The sequence below is a fragment of the Culex pipiens genome, chromosome 3 (assembly GCF_016801865.2).
Source record: "Culex pipiens pallens isolate TS chromosome 3, TS_CPP_V2, whole genome shotgun sequence".
Lineage (NCBI taxonomy): Eukaryota > Metazoa > Arthropoda > Insecta > Diptera > Culicidae > Culex > Culex pipiens.
Genome location: NC_068939.1, coordinates 33,205,561 through 33,227,912, shown reverse-complemented (window position 1 = coordinate 33,227,912; position 22,352 = coordinate 33,205,561). Strand labels below are relative to the sequence as shown.

At 37.9% G+C, this 22,352-nt stretch overlaps 2 protein-coding genes across 2 annotated transcripts in view; both read left to right on the top strand.

The window, feature by feature from the left end:
- LOC120430033 (bifunctional heparan sulfate N-deacetylase/N-sulfotransferase) overlaps positions 1-22,352 on the top strand; it is a 377,310-nt gene that overhangs the window by 306,709 nt on the left and 48,249 nt on the right. The gene's annotated exons all lie outside the window — the stretch shown is intronic.
- LOC120430066 (leucine-rich repeat-containing protein 15-like) overlaps positions 1-22,352 on the top strand; it is a 44,715-nt gene that overhangs the window by 1,690 nt on the left and 20,673 nt on the right. The window lies entirely within an intron of this gene.

Below are 22,352 nucleotides of genomic sequence, written 5' to 3'. Positions count from 1 at the left end.
TTTGACCGAGTTATGAATTTTTGAATCAATACGAAAAAAATCGAAAACATTTTTAAACTTCATTTTTCGATGTAAAATCGAATTTTCAATCAAAAAGTACTTCAGTGAAATTTTGATGAACGATTTTACGATCTTTTCGAAAACACTCAATATTACGCCCTCTGAATTGTTAGTTTTGATTTAAAAAATTGAAAATATTGTTTTCGAAAAGAAAAAAAAATATTTTACATTGAAAAATAAAGTTGATAAATTGAAAAAATCACCATTTTTTACCATGCATCATTTTTTCAGTATATTCCTTATCCAACACCAAATCGATCCAAAAATTCCTTCAAAAGATACAGATTTTTGAATTTTTATATATAATTTTTAGCTGCCAAATTTGTATGGAAAATTATATGGACAAACTAATGATGCAAAATGGCTTCTTTGGGCATACCAAAGGCAACAAAAAAGGTTCAGCCGGATAAAATTTCAGAGAATTGCTCAAGTATATACTTTTCGGTGCTGCTTCGAGTGATTTTTCAAATGAGCTTCGATGTTATGGATGCATTTGGCTACTAAATCTCGATCGAAACATGGAAAAAATATGTGTGGAGCCTGATTTAAGCTTGTTTTAAGCCGAGGTTCGTTATAGTTCAATAACTTAAAATGTAATAGAATGCCATCACATTTTTGCCTTCCTCACTGAGGTAAGGCTATAATCCTGCTCTAAAAATGAACTTTTTATCAAAAGCTCGAAGACCCACCTTCATATATACATATCGACTCAGAATCGAAAACTGAACAAATGTCTCTGTGTGTGTATGTGTGTGTGTGTGTATGTATGTATGTGTTCAAAAATCTTGCCAAGTTTTCTCAGCACTGGCGGAACCGATTTTGATCGAACCAGTTGCATTCGACTTGGTTTAGGGTCCCATACATCGCTATTGAATTGTTTGAAGTTTCGATAAGTAGTTCAAAAGTTATGTATAAAAATGTGTTTTCACATATATCCGGATCTCAATTATATGCATGTAAACGATGTCCAGATCCATCATCCAACCCATCGTTGGTTAGGTAATCAAAAGACCTTTCCAACAAGTCCACAACATCGAAGATCTGGCAACCCTGTCTCGAGTTATGACCACTTAAGTGATATTTAAGTACTTTTTTGAAGCCGGATCTCACTTAAATGCATGTAAACGATGTCCGGAACCATCATCCGATTCATCGTTGGTTAGGTAATCAAAAGACCTTTCCAACGAGTCCACAACACCGAAGATCTGGCAACCCTGTCTCGAGTTATGACCACTTAAGTGATATTTATGTACTTTTTTGAAGCCGGATCTCACTTAAATGTATGTAAACTATGTCCGGATCCATCATCCGACCCATCGTTGGTTTGGTAATCGAAAAAACTTTCCAACGAGTCCACATAATTGAAGATCTGGCAACCCTGTCTCGAGTTATGACAACTTAAGTTATATCTGTGTACTTATTTTTCTGGACCTAAAAAAAATAGCTGAAATATGTGTCCAAACCACTCACATTACCCATTGTTGGTAACAAGTGAGGAAGGCATCAACCACATAGGTGGATTAAGTTAGTTTTTTTTATAGATTACGATTGATATTTTTTAATTCAATTAAATAAACCAAAGTTAATAAAGTTTTAACGAATTGCCAAATCAAATAACTTTTCCCATAAATCTAAAAAAATAAACTTCATTTTACTTTCATTTGGTCAATGTTTTGAAAAAAATAAATCTATATTTTTTAACTTAGGGGAACTATACCCTTTCTCAGCCTATTTCTGTTATCGGCCTATCAGCACTTTGATCATGAATTACAGCTTTCATAAAGTGTTTTTGACTGTTCCAAAGTAATAAATAGCTCAAATAAAAGTGAGCAAGCAACTCTCCATTGTTGATACATCTGAAAATGTTGATTTAATAGCGGAAAACGGCAAAAGTGATGAGAATTGGTCGAATGGCTTAGAGTGATTAGAATGGGTATATTTCCCCTACCTAAGATTCTTTTTTTGCATTAAAAAAAGTTATCACTATCTTCGAAATATGTCACATTATTGCATTCAAGTTCTTGAACCAGACATCATATCCAATTGACGGGGACAAAACGAGGGTCAACTATTACAGCAGCTTTCAGTTGATAAAATAATCAACACTGCGACGTCGGTCATTTAGTGTGACCGACCATTGCACTCTGTTCAACGGCCTATGAACCACACTCGCAACGGATCGGAAAAATCATCACAACTGGGAAGCTGTCCAGACCATTAAGTTGGCCAGTTAACCACCCTGGATAACCCCCCGTCCATTTGTTGGGCATTTGTTCTCGTTTTATGACAGCCGCGATTATTCACTAAGCGCGATGAAATATTGACGCTCCGGCGCCGGCCATCGAGGAAAAGTTGGAAAAGTGGGCGGAAATTGGAGAGAGAGTTATGTCTGTGAAATTGGAAAAAAGGTTTGCGCTGTCGGATGCAGCTTTTATTTTGCATTTTTTTTTGTTGTTTTCTGCCGGGAAACGGAACTTTATGGAAAACTCTCATTTATTGTCAACTGTCGGTGATTGACTGTAGTTGCGAAGCAATTTGTGAAAGTGACTATTTACAGTGCTGAATTGATGTGCAAACAGGGTTTTGTAGTTAATTGCTGATATTTGAGGCTGAAATTAAATCGAATGACATTTATTTTGACCAACCGAGAAAACTGTTTTCGACACAAAATTAAACTAGTTTTCCATAATTACTTTCCCTCCATTAGAAAACTTTTCTCGCCCAGCTTTCAAAACCAGACCCATTTGAGCATTCTCAAACTTTGGGACTGAAATTTTGTGCTGTTGCTGCAAAAAGCCGAAAATTACTTTCCCACATTATCGCCGAGAGTGCCTGGCAGTAGTTTATCCTACAACAAACCACAGTCAGAAAAAAAAGTGTTCCCTTTCCCCCCGTCTCGGCTCATTTTGAATGTGTGAGATTTTCGACTTTTCCTCGGCTCTTTTCAAAAAGCACAGGAATGCACCAAGATTTAATGTGCTCCCTCCGGTGCACCGGTTCCTGGACGCCCCCTCCCACAATTTGGAGAGGAAAATTGCAAAACTTTTGTCCCACTTTTGTGTGCCACCAGGAATGTTATTAAATACTTTTGGTGGTTTCCGGGGCTTGGTCCACTTTGGAGCGAAAAAGTCTTAGGGTGGTCAAATCAAATTGTTTTTTTTTTTTAAATATTGTACTTCAAAAAGCATTTCATAACAATTCCTACGTTGTTATTTTGTACCAACAAAAGCAATATGCACCTGGAAGTGACATTCATTGAAACAATTGAGTCTAATAATAAAATTCTACCCATAGTCTGTCTGTGATGCAAAGAGCCTCAATAAATGGCAAATGGCATGTTATATTAAATTCCAGCCTGACAGTAAATGCATGTTCTGAATAATTTACAGTTCATCGAAGTCTGCTGGCCTGTCTTTCTCGAAACACTTTGTCCCCCATCCAAGTCCAAGTTCTTGGCCGGAAACTTAAATGCCGTCCCGTTGGTCATCGAACCACCGTTCAAGAGGTGCACTTTGTTGCATTCTAGAAAGCGATGACTCAAACCAAACTCCCTCCACCGTACGGTACCTGATGAAACCAAAACGCACACCACACTTTCTGCTGCTGCATCATGCCATCTAATTGCATTTTATACGCTTGTCTTCACCGAGGAGGGCCCGACCATGCAGTCTTGATGTACCTTGCTTCCGTCCGCTGCAGGGCCGGTGGTGTCGGAGTGTGGTCATCGCCGTCATCCCGGCCCTGCCCAAGACTTGCCCGGAGTACTCTCCAATAACCGCACGTCCCAACCTGTGCTGTCCGACACACACACACACCGGGCTAAATTGCATCTTCCCTGGACCATCATCGGCGATGTCCGGGCCAGACCAGGAATTTCTCACCCAGGTTCCACCGGACGACCGACCAACCGACAAGGTATCGGTATCGGTCATGATGGCTGCTGCTGATGCTGCAAAATATGCTTGCCTTCACTGCGATATACGGCCAAGTCGGCCGAAACCCTGAGCAGAACAGAACTGCGTTTAATCAAAATTGATAGCCTAAGTGGAGTAAAATGTGTGATAAATTTAATTAAAATTCGATACGTCCGCACTTTGAACGCCCATGGGAAGAATGTACAAGGTGGCGGCAGCCTGCGGTACATTGTGTCTATTGGCCCCACCTCCGATTGTTGCCACTTTTGAGCGGGACTTCTATGGTTGGCAGTTCTCTACGAAATCGGTCTTTTTTTATTAATTTTAATGTTTGTATTTTTTGAAACCGGCTGAAACTTTTTTGGTGCTTTCGTTATGCCCAAAGAAGTATAAAAATTTAAATTACGAGCCATGGTTTCAACATTTTAATGAAAAAAGTGGTGTAAAATGCATTATACACCTGTCCAGTCGTTTTGCCATCATTAATTTCCAAAATATCTAAGTATTGACGAAAATTTTATTTTTTTCGAAAAATGAAATTTTTGCGGTGCTATACATTGGGATTTCATAAAAATTCAAAACATTTTCAAACAAGCTCAAACATGCTAAATATGATTATCAATGCTGAAAAATGCGTTTTAGATTGTTTTCAGTTGATTAGACTACTATTTTCATGGCATTTTGACGTTTATTGGAAAAATATTTTTTGTCCCCTGATTTTTCAGACAAACTTTGAAGGGGATGGAGACACTTTGAAAAATATTTGCAACGGCCTTATTCATTTTTTAAAATTAGTGCCCATGTTTGCCCACCTATGAAAAAACATTTTTTTGAAGAGCTGAGATAATTCTCTATATTCTACATTTTTGAACTTTGTTGATACGACCCTTAGTTGTTGAGATATTGCCATGCAATGGTTTAAAAACAGGAAAATTGATATTTTCTAAGTCTCGCCCAAACAACCCACCATTTTCTAACGTCGATATTTCAGCAACTAATGGTCCGATATTCAATGTTTAAAATTTGAAACATTAATGAAATTTTCGATCTTTTTCGAAAACAATATTTAAAAAAAATCAAATCAAGACTAACATTTCAAAAGGGTGTGATATTGAATGTTTGGCCCTTTTGAAATGTTAGTCTTGATTTAATTTTTTTTTTAATTGTTTTCGAATGGATCGGAAAATTTCACGAATGTTTCACATTTTAACATTGAAAATTGGACCTTTAGTTGCTGAGATATCGACATTAAAAAATGGTGGGTTGTTTGGGTGAGAAAAACAATTTTCCTGATTTTAAACCTTTGCAAGGCAATATCTCATCAACTAAGGGTTGTATCAACTTAGTTCAAACATGAAAAATATAGAGAATTTTCGCAGCTCTTCAAAAATATCTTTTTTCAAAAGCGGGCAAACATGGGCATTAATTTACCTTAAACTGGCTATAACTTGAAAACGGTGCACTTCATCAAAATTTCACTGAAGTACTTTTTGATTGCAAGTTCAATTTTACATCTAAAAATGAAGTTGAAAAATTTCTGCGACCAGAATTTAGATTTTTTGAAAAAAATCAGTATTGATTCGAAAATTCATAACTCGGTCGAAGATTTTTGGCCCATTCTGGAAATTTCTGAAGAGTTGGCATTTTATGTCCCCAATGTCAGATAAAGAAAAAAAAATAAAAATAGTGTTTTTTGTAAATCAAGTTTTAGTGACAAATGGTGAAATAAAAAATCACCAAAAAAAATTTACCGTGTATTAATTTTTTTCAGTGTAGTCCTTATCCATATCAACAACTTTGCCGAAGACACCAAATCGATCAAAAAATTCCTTTCAAAGATACAGATTTTTGAATTTTAATACATAATTTTTGGCAAATTTGTATGGAAAATTACATGGACGAACTAATGATGCAAAATGGCTTTTTTGGGCATACCGAAGGCACAAAAAAGTTTCAGCCGGAATGAAAAATTGATGTAAAATACAAAAAAATATAGAATGATCTAAATCTCAGAGAATTGTTTTGTAGTTGAAATTGTTTGGCTATGGGTTTTGTTGGCTTTTTCTAGTTAATCATGAAACCATTCCTCAATACTTAGAATAAGACACTTCGTCGATGTTTTTTTTTGACAAAGAACTTTGTCCTAAGGTTTCTATACGGGGTGTCAATCCAAAATTTTCGCGAAGCGAAAACGTTACGTGACGAATTCCCCTCTCGGCCAATTTCCCCTCTTTTTGGTGCACGCTGGTTGGTTGAACAAACGTTTCCCAATCAGTCAATATAGAGACGTGAGATTGATGTATCTAAAATCACCCCCACTCTTCTCATAATTTTCGGATCGTCGACGCGGCAAAAAGCGAATAAGGAGATGTAGGAGAATGGGTGCAAAGAGGCGGGGCATACGTCCCCGATCTAAATTAACAAAACGCGGCTCGGTCGGTCCCGAAAATTCAGTCTGTTGCTGGCCTTCGACGAGAACACATCAGAAGCAGATGGCCTGGTGGCCCGTTTGCAGGGAGCAGATAGCCTGGAGGCATGGACACGCCAAGACATGCCAGCCGGCATGAGCGGGAATTGGAATTGGCCACCACTTGGAGTGGCCGGAGGCCCCGGCGGGTGTTCCGATGGGGGGACATTTGCCGAACCATAAGAATTGGGACAATATGGGTATCAAACTTTAGGGTTTTTGATACTGGATATGAAATTTGACATTTCGGCAGTAGTGGCCACATTCCGGAGTGGCCGGAGGCCCCGGGATGTTCCGATGGGGGGACATTTGCCGAACCATAAGAGTTGGGGCAATATGGGTATCAAACTTTAGGGTTTTTGATACTGGATATGAAATTTGACATTTCGGCAGTAGTGGCCACAATCCGGAGTGGCCGGAGGCCCCGCGGATGTTCCGATGGGGGGACATTTGCCGAACCATAAGAGTTGGGACAATATGGGTATCAAACTTTAGGGTTTTTGATACTGGATATGAAATTTGACATTTCGGCAGTAGTGGCCACAATCCGGAGTGGCCGGAGGCCCCGCGGATGTTCCGATGGGGGGACATTTGCCGAACCATAAGAGTTGGGGCAATATGGGTATCAAACTTTAGGGTTTTGATACTGGACATGAAATTTGACATTTCGGCAGTAGTGGCCACCACCTGGAGTGGCCGGAGGCCCCGGGGATGTTCCGATGGGGGGACATTTGCCGAACCATAAGAGTTGGGGCAATATGGGTATCAAATTTTAGGGTTTTTGATACTGGACATGAAATTTGACATTTCGGCAGTAGTGGCCACCACCTGGAGTGGCCGGAGGCCCCGGGGATGTTCCGATAGGGGGACATTTGCCGAACCATAAGAGTTGGGGCAATATGGGTATCATACTTTAGGGTTTTTGATACTGGACATGAAATTTGACTTTTCGGCAGTAGTGGCCACCACCTGGAGTGGCCGGAGGCCCCGGGGATGTTCCGATAGGGGGACATTTGCCGAACCATAAGAGTTGGGGCAATATGGGTATCAAACTTTAGGGTTTTTGATACTGGACATGAAATTTGACTTTTCGGCAGTAGTGGCCACCACCTGGAGTGGCCGGAGGCCCCGGGGATGTTCCGATAGGGGGACATTTGCCGAACCATAAGAGTTGGGGCAATATGGGTATCAAACTTTAGGGTTTTTGATACTGGACATGAAATTTGACATTTCGGCAGTAGTGGCCACCACCTGGAGTGGCCGGAGGCCCCGGGGATGTTCCGATAGGGGGACATTTGCCGAACCATAAGAGTTGGGGCAATATGGGTATCAAACTTTAGGGTTTTTGATACTGGACATGAAATTTGACATTTCGGCAGTAGTGGCCACCACCTGGAGTGGCCGGAGGCCCCGGGGATGTTCCGATAGGGGGACATTTGCCGAACCATAAGAGTTGGGGCAATATGGGTATCAAACTTTAGGGTTTTTGATACTGGACATGAAATTTGACATTTCGGCAGTAGTGGCCACCACCTGGAGTGGCCGGAGGCCCCGGGGATGTTCCGATAGGGGGACATTTGCCGAACCATAAGAGTTGGGGCAATATGGGTATCAAACTTTAGGGTTTTTGATACTGGACATGAAATTTGACATTTCGGCAGTAGTGGCCACCACCTGGAGTGGCCGGAGGCCCCGGGGATGTTCCGATAGGGGGACATTTGCCGAACCATAAGAGTTGGGGCAATATGGGTATCAAACTTTAGGGTTTTTGATACTGGACATGAAATTTGACATTTCGGCAGTAGTGGCCACCACCTGGAGTGGCCGGAGGCCCCGGGGATGTTCCGATAGGGGGACATTTGCCGAACCATAAGAGTTGGGGCAATATGGGTATCAAACTTTAGGGTTTTTGATACTGGACATGAAATTTGACTTTTCGGCAGTAGTGGCCACCACCTGGAGTGGCCGGAGGCCCCGGGGATGTTCCGATAGGGGGACATTTGCCGAACCATAAGAGTTGGGGCAATATGGGTATCAAACTTTAGGGTTTTTGATACTGGACATGAAATTTGACATTTCGGCAGTAGTGGCCACCACCTGGAGTGGCCGGAGGCCCCGGGGATGTTCCGATAGGGGGACATTTGCCGAACCATAAGAGTTGGGGCAATATGGGTATCAAACTTTAGGGTTTTTGATACTGGACATGAAATTTGACTTTTCGGCAGTAGTGGCCACCACCTGGAGTGGCCGGAGGCCCCGGGGATGTTCCGATAGGGGGACATTTGCCGAACCATAAGAGTTGGGGCAATATGGGTATCAAACTTTAGGGTTTTTGATACTGGACATGAAATTTGACATTTCGGCAGTAGTGGCCACCACCTGGAGTGGCCGGAGGCCCCGGGGATGTTCCGATAGGGGGACATTTGCCGAACCATAAGAGTTGGGGCAATATGGGTATCAAACTTTAGGGTTTTTGATACTGGACATGAAATTTGACTTTTCGGCAGTAGTGGCCACCACCTGGAGTGGCCGGAGGCCCCGGGGATGTTCCGATAGGGGGACATTTGCCGAACCATAAGAGTTGGGGCAATATGGGTATCAAACTTTAGGGTTTTTGATACTGGACATGAAATTTGACATTTCGGCAGTAGTGGCCACCACCTGGAGTGGCCGGAGGCCCCGGGGATGTTCCGATAGGGGGACATTTGCCGAACCATAAGAGTTGGGGCAATATGGGTATCAAACTTTAGGGTTTTTGATACTGGACATGAAATTTGACTTTTCGGCAGTAGTGGCCACCACCTGGAGTGGCCGGAGGCCCCGGGGATGTTCCGATTGGGGGACATTTGCCGAACCATAAGAGTTGGGGCAATATGGGTATCAAATTTTAGGGTTTTTGATACTGGACATGAAATTTGACTTTTCGGCAGTAGTGGCCACCACCTGGAGTGGCCGGAGGCCCCGGGGATGTTCCGATAGGGGGACATTTGCCGAACCATAAGAGTTGGGGCAATATGGGTATCAAACTTTAGGGTTTTTGATACTGGACATGAAATTTGACATTTCGGCAGTAGTGGCCACCACCTGGAGTGGCCGGAGGCCCCGGGGATGTTCCGATAGGGGGACATTTGCCGAACCATAAGAGTTGGGGCAATATGGGTATCAAACTTTAGGGTTTTTGATACTGGACATGAAATTTGACTTTTCGGCAGTAGTGGCCACCACCTGGAGTGGCCGGAGGCCCCGGGGATGTTCCGATAGGGGGACATTTGCCGAACCATAAGAGTTGGGGCAATATGGGTATCAAACTTTAGGGTTTTTGATACTGGACATGAAATTTGACTTTTCGGCAGTAGTGGCCACCACCTGGAGTGGCCGGAGGCCCCGGGGATGTTCCGATAGGGGGACATTTGCCGAACCATAAGAGTTGGGGCAATATGGGTATCAAACTTTAGGGTTTTTGATACTGGACATGAAATTTGACATTTCGGCAGTAGTGGCCACCACCTGGAGTGGCCGGAGGCCCCGGGGATGTTCCGATTGGGGGACATTTGCCGAACCATAAGAGTTGGGGCAATATGGGTATCAAATTTTAGGGTTTTTGATACTGGACATGAAATTTGACTTTTCGGCAGTAGTGGCCACCACCTGGAGTGGCCGGAGGCCCCGGGGATGTTCCGATAGGGGGACATTTGCCGAACCATAAGAGTTGGGGCAATATGGGTATCAAACTTTAGGGTTTTTGATACTGGACATGAAATTTGACATTTCGGCAGTAGTGGCCACCACCTGGAGTGGCCGGAGGCCCCGGGGATGTTCCGATAGGGGGACATTTGCCGAACCATAAGAGTTGGGGCAATATGGGTATCAAACTTTAGGGTTTTTGATACTGGACATGAAATTTGACTTTTCGGCAGTAGTGGCCACCACCTGGAGTGGCCGGAGGCCCCGGGGATGTTCCGATAGGGGGACATTTGCCGAACCATAAGAGTTGGGGCAATATGGGTATCAAACTTTAGGGTTTTTGATACTGGACATGAAATTTGACATTTCGGCAGTAGTGGCCACCACCTGGAGTGGCCGGAGGCCCCGGGGATGTTCCGATAGGGGGACATTTGCCGAACCATAAGAGTTGGGGCAATATGGGTATCAAACTTTAGGGTTTTTGATACTGGACATGAAATTTGACTTTTCGGCAGTAGTGGCCACCACCTGGAGTGGCCGGAGGCCCCGGGGATGTTCCGATAGGGGGACATTTGCCGAACCATAAGAGTTGGGGCAATATGGGTATCAAACTTTAGGGTTTTTGATACTGGACATGAAATTTGACATTTCGGCAGTAGTGGCCACCACCTGGAGTGGCCGGAGGCCCCGGGGATGTTCCGATAGGGGGACATTTGCCGAACCATAAGAGTTGGGGCAATATGGGTATCAAACTTTAGGGTTTTTGATACTGGACATGAAATTTGACTTTTCGGCAGTAGTGGCCACCACCTGGAGTGGCCGGAGGCCCCGGGGATGTTCCGATAGGGGGACATTTGCCGAACCATAAGAGTTGGGGCAATATGGGTATCAAACTTTAGGGTTTTTGATACTGGACATGAAATTTGACATTTCGGCAGTAGTGGCCACCACCTGGAGTGGCCGGAGGCCCCGGGGATGTTCCGATAGGGGGACATTTGCCGAACCATAAGAGTTGGGGCAATATGGGTATCAAACTTTAGGGTTTTTGATACTGGACATGAAATTTGACTTTTCGGCAGTAGTGGCCACCACCTGGAGTGGCCGGAGGCCCCGGGGATGTTCCGATAGGGGGACATTTGCCGAACCATAAGAGTTGGGGCAATATGGGTATCAAACTTTAGGGTTTTTGATACTGGACATGAAATTTGACATTTCGGCAGTAGTGGCCACCACCTGGAGTGGCCGGAGGCCCCGGGGATGTTCCGATAGGGGGACATTTGCCGAACCATAAGAGTTGGGGCAATATGGGTATCAAATTTTAGGGTTTTTGATACTGGACATGAAATTTGACATTTCGGCAGCAGTGGACACCACCTGGAGTGGCCGGAGGCCCCGGGGATGTTCCGATAGGGGGACATTTGCCGAACCATAAGAGTTGGGGCAATATGGGTATCAAACTTTAGGGTTTTTGATACTGGACATGAAATTTGACATTTCGGCAGTAGTGGCCACCACCTGGAGTGGCCGGAGGCCCCGGGGATGTTCCGATAGGGGGACATTTGCCGAACCATAAGAGTTGGGGCAATATGGGTATCAAACTTTAGGGTTTTTGATACTGGACATGAAATTTGACATTTCGGCAGTAGTGGCCACCACCTGGAGTGGCCGGAGGGCCCGGGGATGTTCCGATAGGGGGACATTTGCCGAACCATAAGAGTTGGGGCAATATGGGTATCAAACTTTAGGGTTTTTGATACTGGACATGAAATTTGACATTTCGGCAGTAGTGGCCACCACCTGGAGTGGCCGGAGGCCTCGGGGATGTTCCGATGGGGGGACATTTGCCGAACCATAAGAGTTGGGGAAAAATGACTGTTAAACTTCTGAAATCTGTTTCTGGAAATTTAGAATAACTATTTCGTAATCAATTAGAGCCCTGAATAGGGCAGTTCAGCTCCACTTGCAATTTTCATCCCCTTAGTTCGATAGGACGTTGATATTATGTCTTAAAACTTTACAAATCAAACAGCCTGTTTCAGAGCCACGAAATAGACCACAAAAGAGTTGTCTTGTGTAATTATAAGGGAATCATGGGGAAATTTGGATCGGACGTTCTAATCGAAAATTTCAACAATCATCTAGCAAAGTTCTTTGTCATACTGGTCATGTGTAACATAACCACCTGCACCTTTTTTGCTTAACTTTTTAACTTAAAATGATTCTTAATTAAACTTCTTCAAAGTGGTATTCAACGATTTTTGAATTGTGACACAAAGCGCCTATTGTGATCGTCACTCCAAAGCTACCGTCAGTGAACGCACACGAAGCTGCAACAAACGAAACCGATCTCAGCACTCAATCAGCCACACACGCTCTCTTTCTTCTCTCACATTCTCTCTCTTTCTCCGTTGTTCGGTGCTGCGTGGTGACAGCAGTCAGTTGAATGAACGCTACTCTGCGCAAATTCATTTCTGCTGAGATTATCACGAGTATTAAAACAATCACATTGGAACGTCGTTTTCAATTCTGAGCCACTACCCTCGACTTCACAAATTCTTTTGAAATTCAAAAGTCCTGTTGAACTCTGTCCCGGCTTTTTTACAGTCTGCTCGTTTCTCAGACAAAGTTGGCTCCCGTTCAAATAAAACTGCGTCCAATTCGCCCAACCAACAGTTGATGGCCAATGAAGTTACCCGAAAGCCGAGGGCACGAAAATCCTCTTAGGAAATTGTTTCCTTCATCGTCGTCGCCATGTTGCGCTCGCTATTCTTCGCGGAAAATCTGTACCATTCGAAGAACTTACAGCTTACGGCTGTACGCGAATGTACACACCGATAATGAAGTCTGTGCTCGTACGACAAGACTTGGATCGGTGCCAGAGCCATGTCGCTGCTGAATTTTCGAGAGGGGGTCGAAAGTTCATAAATTTGGCAAAGATATGAAGAAGCTGGAATTTGGGGAATGCTAATTTCGTGTATCGCGAGCGACCAATCTGGTCTCGCGCGCGCGCGTCTTGATGGCAGTGAAAATTGGGAATATTGGCTGATAATTGAGACTGGAACAGTCTGTTGTTTCGAGCTGGGGCGAGGGTGCATCGTCTGAGCAGATGATTGGATTATTTTTGGCGTCTTGTTGGATGGAAATTGATGGAATGTTCTAGGAACTGTGTGGCAATTTGGAACGTGGGGTTAAATTTAGACTTTTTTTAAAAGTCTCATGCATAAAAAAGTTTTGATTTAATTCCTTCTATAAAGTAAACCATATTATTTCAATTGATCAAGACAAAAAAAAGCATTCCTTTCTCTTCATCGCTCCATTTTCCACTCAAGCCCTTTTCCCCGGGAAAAGGGGAAAAGCTCCACCGAGCGCCATCACCCTCGATGCCATTGAAGTCATTTTAATTACAGAGGCATTTGAATTACAGCTCTGTCGTTCCCGGCAATTGAAGAGGTTCGTCCTCCCTGCGAATCCCCCACTAAAAATAGTCCAATTATCTTCACTTTTAAAGTAGGGAGCTACTATTCGCACCGCCAACCCCCCGGGCGATGATGGGCGGCTGCTAATTGCTTATTATTGCAGTGAATAAAGCATAAATTTAAATTAATTATGCAATAATGAAGCCCCGCTCTTCGCGCAAAACAGGACGGAAGTGGCACGAAGCCCCCTCTATCTCATTTGAGGGTGGCAAAAGCTACTTACGACCCCCTGCCGCGCGGAAGCTTCCACCAGCAGCGGCGCGGAGTGATGTTATTTACAGTACGACTCTCGCTCTCTCCTTTTTATAGACAGCACAAGGATCCTCATTTTATGAGAAAGACGGGGGAGGAAATTTGTTTCCACCCACTTTGGCGGAAAAGTGCGCGCTGCTCAGCAAAATGAATTCGCTTCCGGTAATGGACTTTTAAGAAGGCTCAACTATTGGCAACTGCAAGTTTTACCGCGAATTGCTAATAACGTGGAATTTGATTTGTGTCTCGCTGTGATGGAAAATCTGGGAAAACTTGGAGAGAAAAGCGCTTGAAATAAACAACGATGCATCGTAAAAACATTAAGAGCAGCATAAATTTTGCCACGAACGAGAAGTCATTCTTCACTCCGAGATTGAGACTTTGCACCACACCACAATTACCTTGGAAGATAAAACTGGCGAGGGAAAGCTTAAACTGGCGTGGAGAAAAGATCTCGATAAGGAGGCGGCATGCTTACCGGCGATAACTCGCAAAGAGCAGCTACCTGGAGGATTTTTTTATGGTCGGAAAATTGCTTCTCCCTGGTGGAAAGCTCAACCTGGCAGTTCGGCACGATGTGGCAGTGAAAGCAGCAGCAATCACAGACATTCGTTTTAATTAGATTTTTAGTGGAATGCTCTGAAGTGATTTCTTTTATTGGAGCTGGTGGAAGTTGATTGTTTAAAAATGCCTTAACCCTCTACCGCCCAATTTTTTCGAGATTTTTTTTATTTTTCTCGTGTTCAGGAGATCGTGTTGAGCAACTTTTGTTCTACGAAAAACTTTACTTCTCTTGTTATTGGTTTTCTTGTTTCATTTCTAATATTTTTATTTGGATTTATCGGGTTTAGTTTATGTTTGTTTTTGATAGTATTAGGCTTATTCTACCACCTCCTATCATTATCTCTTCAGTTTAAATTTTTTGCTCGTTTTTTTCACATTTTCTTCTATAAAGTAATTATCTACGAAATCGATAAATTTAAAAAAAATGTATTTTCAAATCCGGCTGAAAATTTTATGGTGCCTCCGGTATGCCTAATTTGCATCGTTAGCTGTCCATACAAAAATGATGCATGAAAATTCAAAAATCTGTATCTTATGAAGGAATTTTATGAACGATTTGGTGTCTTCGACAAAGTTGTAGGTATGGAAGAAGTACACTTAAAATAGCAATTTATGCAACAAGTTGCAAAAAGAGGATTTTTTCAGCACGAGTCGTACATTTATCCAACGAGGTTCACCGAAAAGTTCAATTTTTCAGCACCCATTTCAGTGCTGAAAAGTAGAACTTTTCAGCATTTATTTTGAAAAGTGTTGCTATTCGATTCTGTTATTTTTGGTACAGAAAAGTAGGCTATTTCGTCGTTCAAGAATGACAGTAAGTAGTTTCACGACGGAATTGCAAAAAAAATGATACAGGGTATAAAATTTTTGATGATTTTTAATTTAACTTTTTGAAACTTAAACTTGATTTGCAAAAAAAAAACACTATTTTATATGTTTCAGGGGGCATCAAATGCCAAATTTACAGAAATTTTCAGGTTGTGCAAAAAATCTTTGAACGAGTTATAAATTTTTGAATCAATATTGTTTTTTTTTTTCAAAAACACAACAATTTTTCAAATTCATTTTTCGATGTAAAATTGAATTTGCAATTAAGTACTTTAGTGAAATTTTCATAAAGTGCACCATTTTCAAGTTACACCCATTTTTATATAACTCTTATGAAAAAGCCGCAGATTTTAATTTTTTAAAATTAGTGCACATGTTTGCCCACTTTTTAAAGAATTTTTTTGAAAAGCTGAGAAATTTTTTTATATTTTTCTTTTTAAAATCAAGACCAACATTTCAAAAAGACCAAACATTCAATATTTCGTCCTATTGAAATGTTAGTCCAGATTTAAAATTTTTGACAATATTTTTTCGAAAAGATCGGAAAATTTCACGAATGTTTCATATTTTAACATTGTAAATCGGACGATTAGTTGCTGAGATATCGAAATTAGAAAATGGTGGGTTGTTTGGGCGAGACTTAGAAAACATCAATTTTCTTGTATTTAAACTTTTGCATGGCAATATCTCAGCAACTAAGAGTCGTATCAACAAAGTTCGAAAAAGCAGAATATAGAGAATTTTCTCAGCTTTTCAAAAATATTTTTTTAAAAAGTGAGCAAACATGGGCACTATTTTTAAAAATCAATAACTGCGACTATTCTGAAAAAAAATTACATAAAAATGGCTATAACTTGAAAACGGTGCCATTTATCAAAATTTCACTAAAGTACTTTTTGATTGCCAATTCAATTTTACATCGAAAAATGATATTGAAAAATTTTTGCGACCAATATTTCGATTTTTTGATAAAAAATGTATTGATTCAAAAAATCATAACTTGGTCAAAGATTTTTTTGCCCATTCTGGAAATTTCTGAAAAGTTGGCATTTGATGTCCTCTAAAACATATAAAAAATAAAAATAGTGTTTTTTGCAAATCAAGTTTTAGTGACAAAAAGTGAAATTAAAAATCAGCAAATTTTTTTTTACCGTGTATCATTTTTTTTCAGTGTAGTCCATATCCATACCTACAACTTTGCCGAAGACACCAAATCGATCAAAAAATTCCTTCAAAAGATACAGATTTTTGAATTTTCAAACATCATTTTTGTATGGACAGCTGCCAAATTTGTATGGAAAATTATATGGACAAACTAATGATGCAAAATGGCTTCTTTGGGCATACCGAAGGCACCAAAAAAGTTTCAGCCGGATTAAAAAATACAGAAAAATTGAATGAATCTCAGAGAATTGCTCAAAAACAGGAAAATTGATGTTTTTTAAGTCTCATCCAAACAACCCACCATTTTCTAACGTCGATTTCTCAGCATCTAATGGTCTGATTTGCAATGTTAAAATATGAAATATTCGTGAAATATTGAATGTTTGGCCCATTTGAAATGTTAGTCTTGATTTAAAATTGAAAATATAGTTTTACATTAAACATTGAACATTAAACATTAAACATTAAACATTAAACATTAAACATTAAACATTAAACATTAAACATTAAACATTAAACATTAAACATTAAACATTAAACATTAAACATTAAACATTAAACATTAAACATTAAACATTAAACATTAAACATTAAACATTAAACATTAAACATTAAACATTAAACATTAAACATTAAACATTAAACATTAAACATTAAACATTAAACATTAAACATTAAACATTAAACATTAAACATTAAACATTAAACATTAAACATTAAACATTAAACATTAAACATTAAACATTAAACATTAAACATTAAACATTAAACATTAAACATTAAACATTAAACATTAAACATTAAACATTAAACATTAAACATTAAACATTAAACATTAAACATTAAACATTAAACATTAAACATTAAACATTAAACATTAAACATTAAACATTAAACATTAAACATTAAACATTAAACATTAAACATTAAACATTAAACATTAAACATTAAACATTAAACATTAAACATTAAACATTAAACATTAAACATTAAACATTAAACATTAAACATTAAACATTAAACATTAAACATTAAACATTAAACATTAAACATTAAACATTAAACATTAAACATTAAACATTAAACATTAAACATTAAACATTAAACATTAAACATTAAACATTAAACATTAAACATTAAACATTAAACATTAAACATTAAACATTAAACATTAAACATTAAACATTAAACATTAAACATTAAACATTAAACATTAAACATTAAACATTAAACATTAAACATTAAACATTAAACATTAAACATTAAACATTAAACATTAAACATTAAACATTAAACATTAAACATTAAACATTAAACATTAAACATTAAACATTAAACATTAAACATTAAACATTAAACATTAAACATTAAACATAAAACATTAAACATTAAACATTAAACATTAAACATTAAACATTAAACATTAAACATTAAACATTAAACATTAAACATTAAACATTAAACATTAAACATTAAACATTCAACATTAAACATTAAACATTAAACATTAAACATTAAACATTAAACATTAAACATTAAACATTAAACATTAAACATTAAACATTAAACATTAAACATTAAACATTAAACATTAAACATTAAACATTGAACATTAAACATTAAACATTAAACATTAAACATTAAACATTAAACATTAAACATTAAACATTAAACATTAAACATTAAACATTAAACATTAAACATTAAACATAAAACATTAAACATTAAACATTAAACATTAAACATTAAACATTAAACATTAAACATTAAACATTAAACATTAAACATTAAACATTAAACATTAAACATTAAACATTAAACATTAAACATTAAACATTAAACATTAAACATTAAACATTAAACATTAAACATTAAACATTAAACATTAAACATTAAGCATTAAACATTAAACATTAAACATTAAACATTAAACATTAAACATTAAACATTAAACATTAAACATTAAACATTAAACATTAAACATTAAACATTAAACATTAAACATTAAACATTAAACATTAAACATTAAACATTAAACATTAAACATTAAACATTAAACATTAAACATTAAACATTAAACATTAAACATTAAACATTAAACATTAAACATTAAACATTAAACATTAAACATTAAACATTAAACATTAAACATTAAACATTAAACATTAAACATTAAACATTAAACATTAAACATTAAACATTAAACATTAAACATTAAACATTAAACATTAAACATTAAACATTAAACATTAAACATTAAACATTAAACATTAAACATTAAACATTAAACATTAAACATTAAACATTAAACATTAAACATTAAACATTAAACATTAAACATTAAACATTAAACATTAAACATTAAACATTAAACATTAAACATTAAACATTAAACATTAAACATTAAACATTAAACATTAAACATTAAACATTAAACATTAAACATTAAACATTAAACATTAAACATTAAACATTAAACATTAAACATTAAACATTAAACATTAAACATTAAACATTAAACATTAAACATTAAACATTAAACATTAAACATTAAACATTAAACATTAAACATTAAACATTAAACATTAAACATTAAACATTAAACATTAAACATTAAACATTAAACATTAAACATTAAACATTAAACATTAAACATTAAACATTGAACATTAAACATTAAACATTAAACATTAAACATTAAACATTAAACATTTAACATTAAACATTAAACATTAAACATTAAACATTGAACATTAAACATTAAACATTAAACATTAAACATTAAAAAAAATTGCAACGGCCTTAAATAAAAAATATATATACTATGAAAGTGTGCTTCTGAAACTCTTTTGCACGTTTTAAATTTTGATTGGTTTGTTAGAATTACAGTTGTTAGATCTTATTAACAGCAAAAGATCTATTTAAATTTATTTCAACAAAATGGAAAAATCGACTGCTTCGAAAACTCCCGAAATCTTGATTTTAAAAAAAATCTCAAGAATTTTGCTTTTGTTTTTTTTTTGCGATGAACCTCAATGATTTCGATGATCTCTCAAATCTTTTAATATTTTGTTTATCATGCATTTTTGTATAATTTCCACTTCTTTCTAGTTTCCACAGCCCGAGGAATGTCTATTTCAATCATGCCCAAAACGGCAGAATAAAAGCACATTCAAATATCATCTCCTGAAACGCAAATTTAATTTATTTCCAAGCGCCACCGGCAGCAGCTCCGAGCGAGAAATCAAAAGCCCATTTCTGGCAAGCTCGAAAGCTCGAAAGGATTTAATATATACTGCGCAGCCGAGCCGGCGAAGAAGGGGTTGGACGCCTCCGGTCTCTTTTGCGAGCATAGTGCTTCAAGGGGGAGGAAACGCTAGGAAAATTTATTCCTTTTCCACTTTCTTTCGAGAACCTTTAAAGTGGCAAAAAAGTGCAGTTCTTTTTTTTCTCCTTTGGGAAGAATAAAAAAGCTCTCTTGCAGCTCACGCTGAAAGAGAGGTTAAGTGATGCCCAAGTCCAAGGGGTGGTATGGGTGCAAATTGAAATTTGCAAACGAGCAGCTCGAAACAAGCAAAGTGAGGAGCAGGGAAAAATGAAATAACAAAAGCTCTTCGACTTGGCCGTAACCATGGAAAGGGGGTGAACATTTAGAAAGTTGTTCATTTTTCTAGTTTCGACTGAACGCTTGAGCGATGCTTTTCGTTCAAACGGTGGTTGAGGATCAACGCAAAAAAAATCATTCTTATTTCACGAAACGTTTATTTCTTCAGATTTTTTTCCCCCTTGAAGATGTTGTTGTTCGAGATCCATCTCCCAGCGAGGCAGCGAAAAAGACGAGCTTTTGATGATGCCTTTTGCGAGATATTGTGCGAGATGCACTTTTCGGGGCAATGGTGGTCTCTGGTTGGCTCCTTCACGTTGAAGCAGTCCTCCCGGTTTGTCCTTCACGGGAAGAAGCGTCTTCCAAAATCGTTTCTTGATGTGCCACTTTTTTGTCGTTCTGCACTCCGTCACTTTATATCGCACTGGCTGGAATGGAAAATTTGAAAGAACCGGGAAACTTTTTCGTTTTTCTTTTTTTGTGGCTGAATCCAACAAATGCACTTCCTTTGCATTGTCGGTGCGTTTTTGTACGAAGTTTCTGGGGGGGAAGTTGTGTTTATTTGGGGGTTGGCGGAGCATTTCCGACTTTATGATGCAACCAACATTTGGGGAGTGTTTAGTTTGAGGGTGTGGTTTACAATTTGGGTAATTTTAGCTAAATTTTTCGATTGTAACTTTTGTAGAAAGCGGAATGAACTATTTTCAAAGAATAGATGTTAGTAGCCAGTCCCGTGTAGTGTTGTGGTCAGGTCGACGAATTCTAGGTGCTCACTTCTTAAATGATAGATCATGATGTTAGGAGAGATGTTTTATCAAACAAGAAAAAATAATAAGAAGTTTTTCTGAGCTCTTCATTGATTTATACGTAAATAGGTTTTAAAATGCTAATTTTGACATTTAACGATAGAGTTTTGTTCAAAGATCAAGGTGCACTATCGATATTTGACCAACATTTTGGTTTTTGCTTCTCTCAAGCGAATTTACGTCTAAAAAACTTTTAGAATTTTTTTTTAGTAATGCCCATTAGGGTGGTCCAAATCCGGGTACCTCCAGGATACTACCTTTGAAAAGTGGTCCCAAATTTAAGGAAGATTTCCGAGATTTTTGCACCCTCTGCAGGTAAATACCAAGAATCAGTTGCATTTCTCCATACATTTTCACGTTTTTTCCCATACAAACTTCAAGAGCTTACATGGAGGAGTTCCCAAGGTCAGAATGAGCTCAAATTTGGAATTTAGCCTAGTGATAGATCAATTTTCGATTTCACCGGGTTTACCCGGATTTGGATCACCCTAATACTCATTTAATTTAGGTTTTAAATTTTTCCCAAGCATAAAGTGCCATTTTTCGTTTTTTTTTTTTCAAAATAAAATAAAATAAACAAGCAAGGCAACGTTGCAAGCACGATTCTTAAAGGTCAGGCTTCTTTCTGAAAAAATCGCCAAAAATCAATTTTTGAACCAATTTATGATCTTTAAAATGCATTGGAAAAAAGAACTCATAAAAATTTTAGAAAAATCTACGTTGGATGTTATATTTGTTTTATGTGACTTTGCCAATGCCACTAAAAATTTCATTTTTTAAGGGGTCAACTTTACCTGAGTTTTTAACTAACATTTCCTATATTTAATTAAAAATAAGTGTGTAGGGAAGGTGGGGCAAGACGATCATATGGGGCAAGAGGAACAATCGCTCGTACGGCCGTAATTTTTACAATTTTGATTATTTCCAGTAAGAGGAATTGTTGCTAGCAATGCAATTAGCTGATTCCACTACTACATAACCGCCAAAACGACATAAACACCAAAACGACGTAAACGCCACACCAGAGCTTTTACAAAATCTGTTATGGATTTTTAGTATGGAAAAAAATACGAATTGCTGCATCAACATATTTTATTGGGAAATAAATACATAAAAGTACTTAAAACCTTATAAACAATTGTTTTAAAAAATTGCCTATAAATAATATACTGCCCCTAATCGCATAAATGTCCCATATGCATTTTCATCGATTTCAAACAAGTCTATGAGCAATTCTCTACCAAAACCCGAAATGGATTTTATTTGTATTTTTTGATTTGGCTCAAACTTTGTGGGGGCCTTCCCTATGACCAAATAAACTATTTTGTGTGATTGGTTCATCCATACAAGTCTCCATACAATTTTGACTGCTGTCCATACAAAAATGGTATGTAAATATTCAAACAACTGTAACTTTTGAGTGAATTTTCTGATCAATTTGGTGTCTTCGGCAAAGTTGTAGGTATTGTTGAGGACTTTTGAGAAAAAAATAGGTACACGAAAAAAAAATTGCAGATTTTTTAATCAACTTTT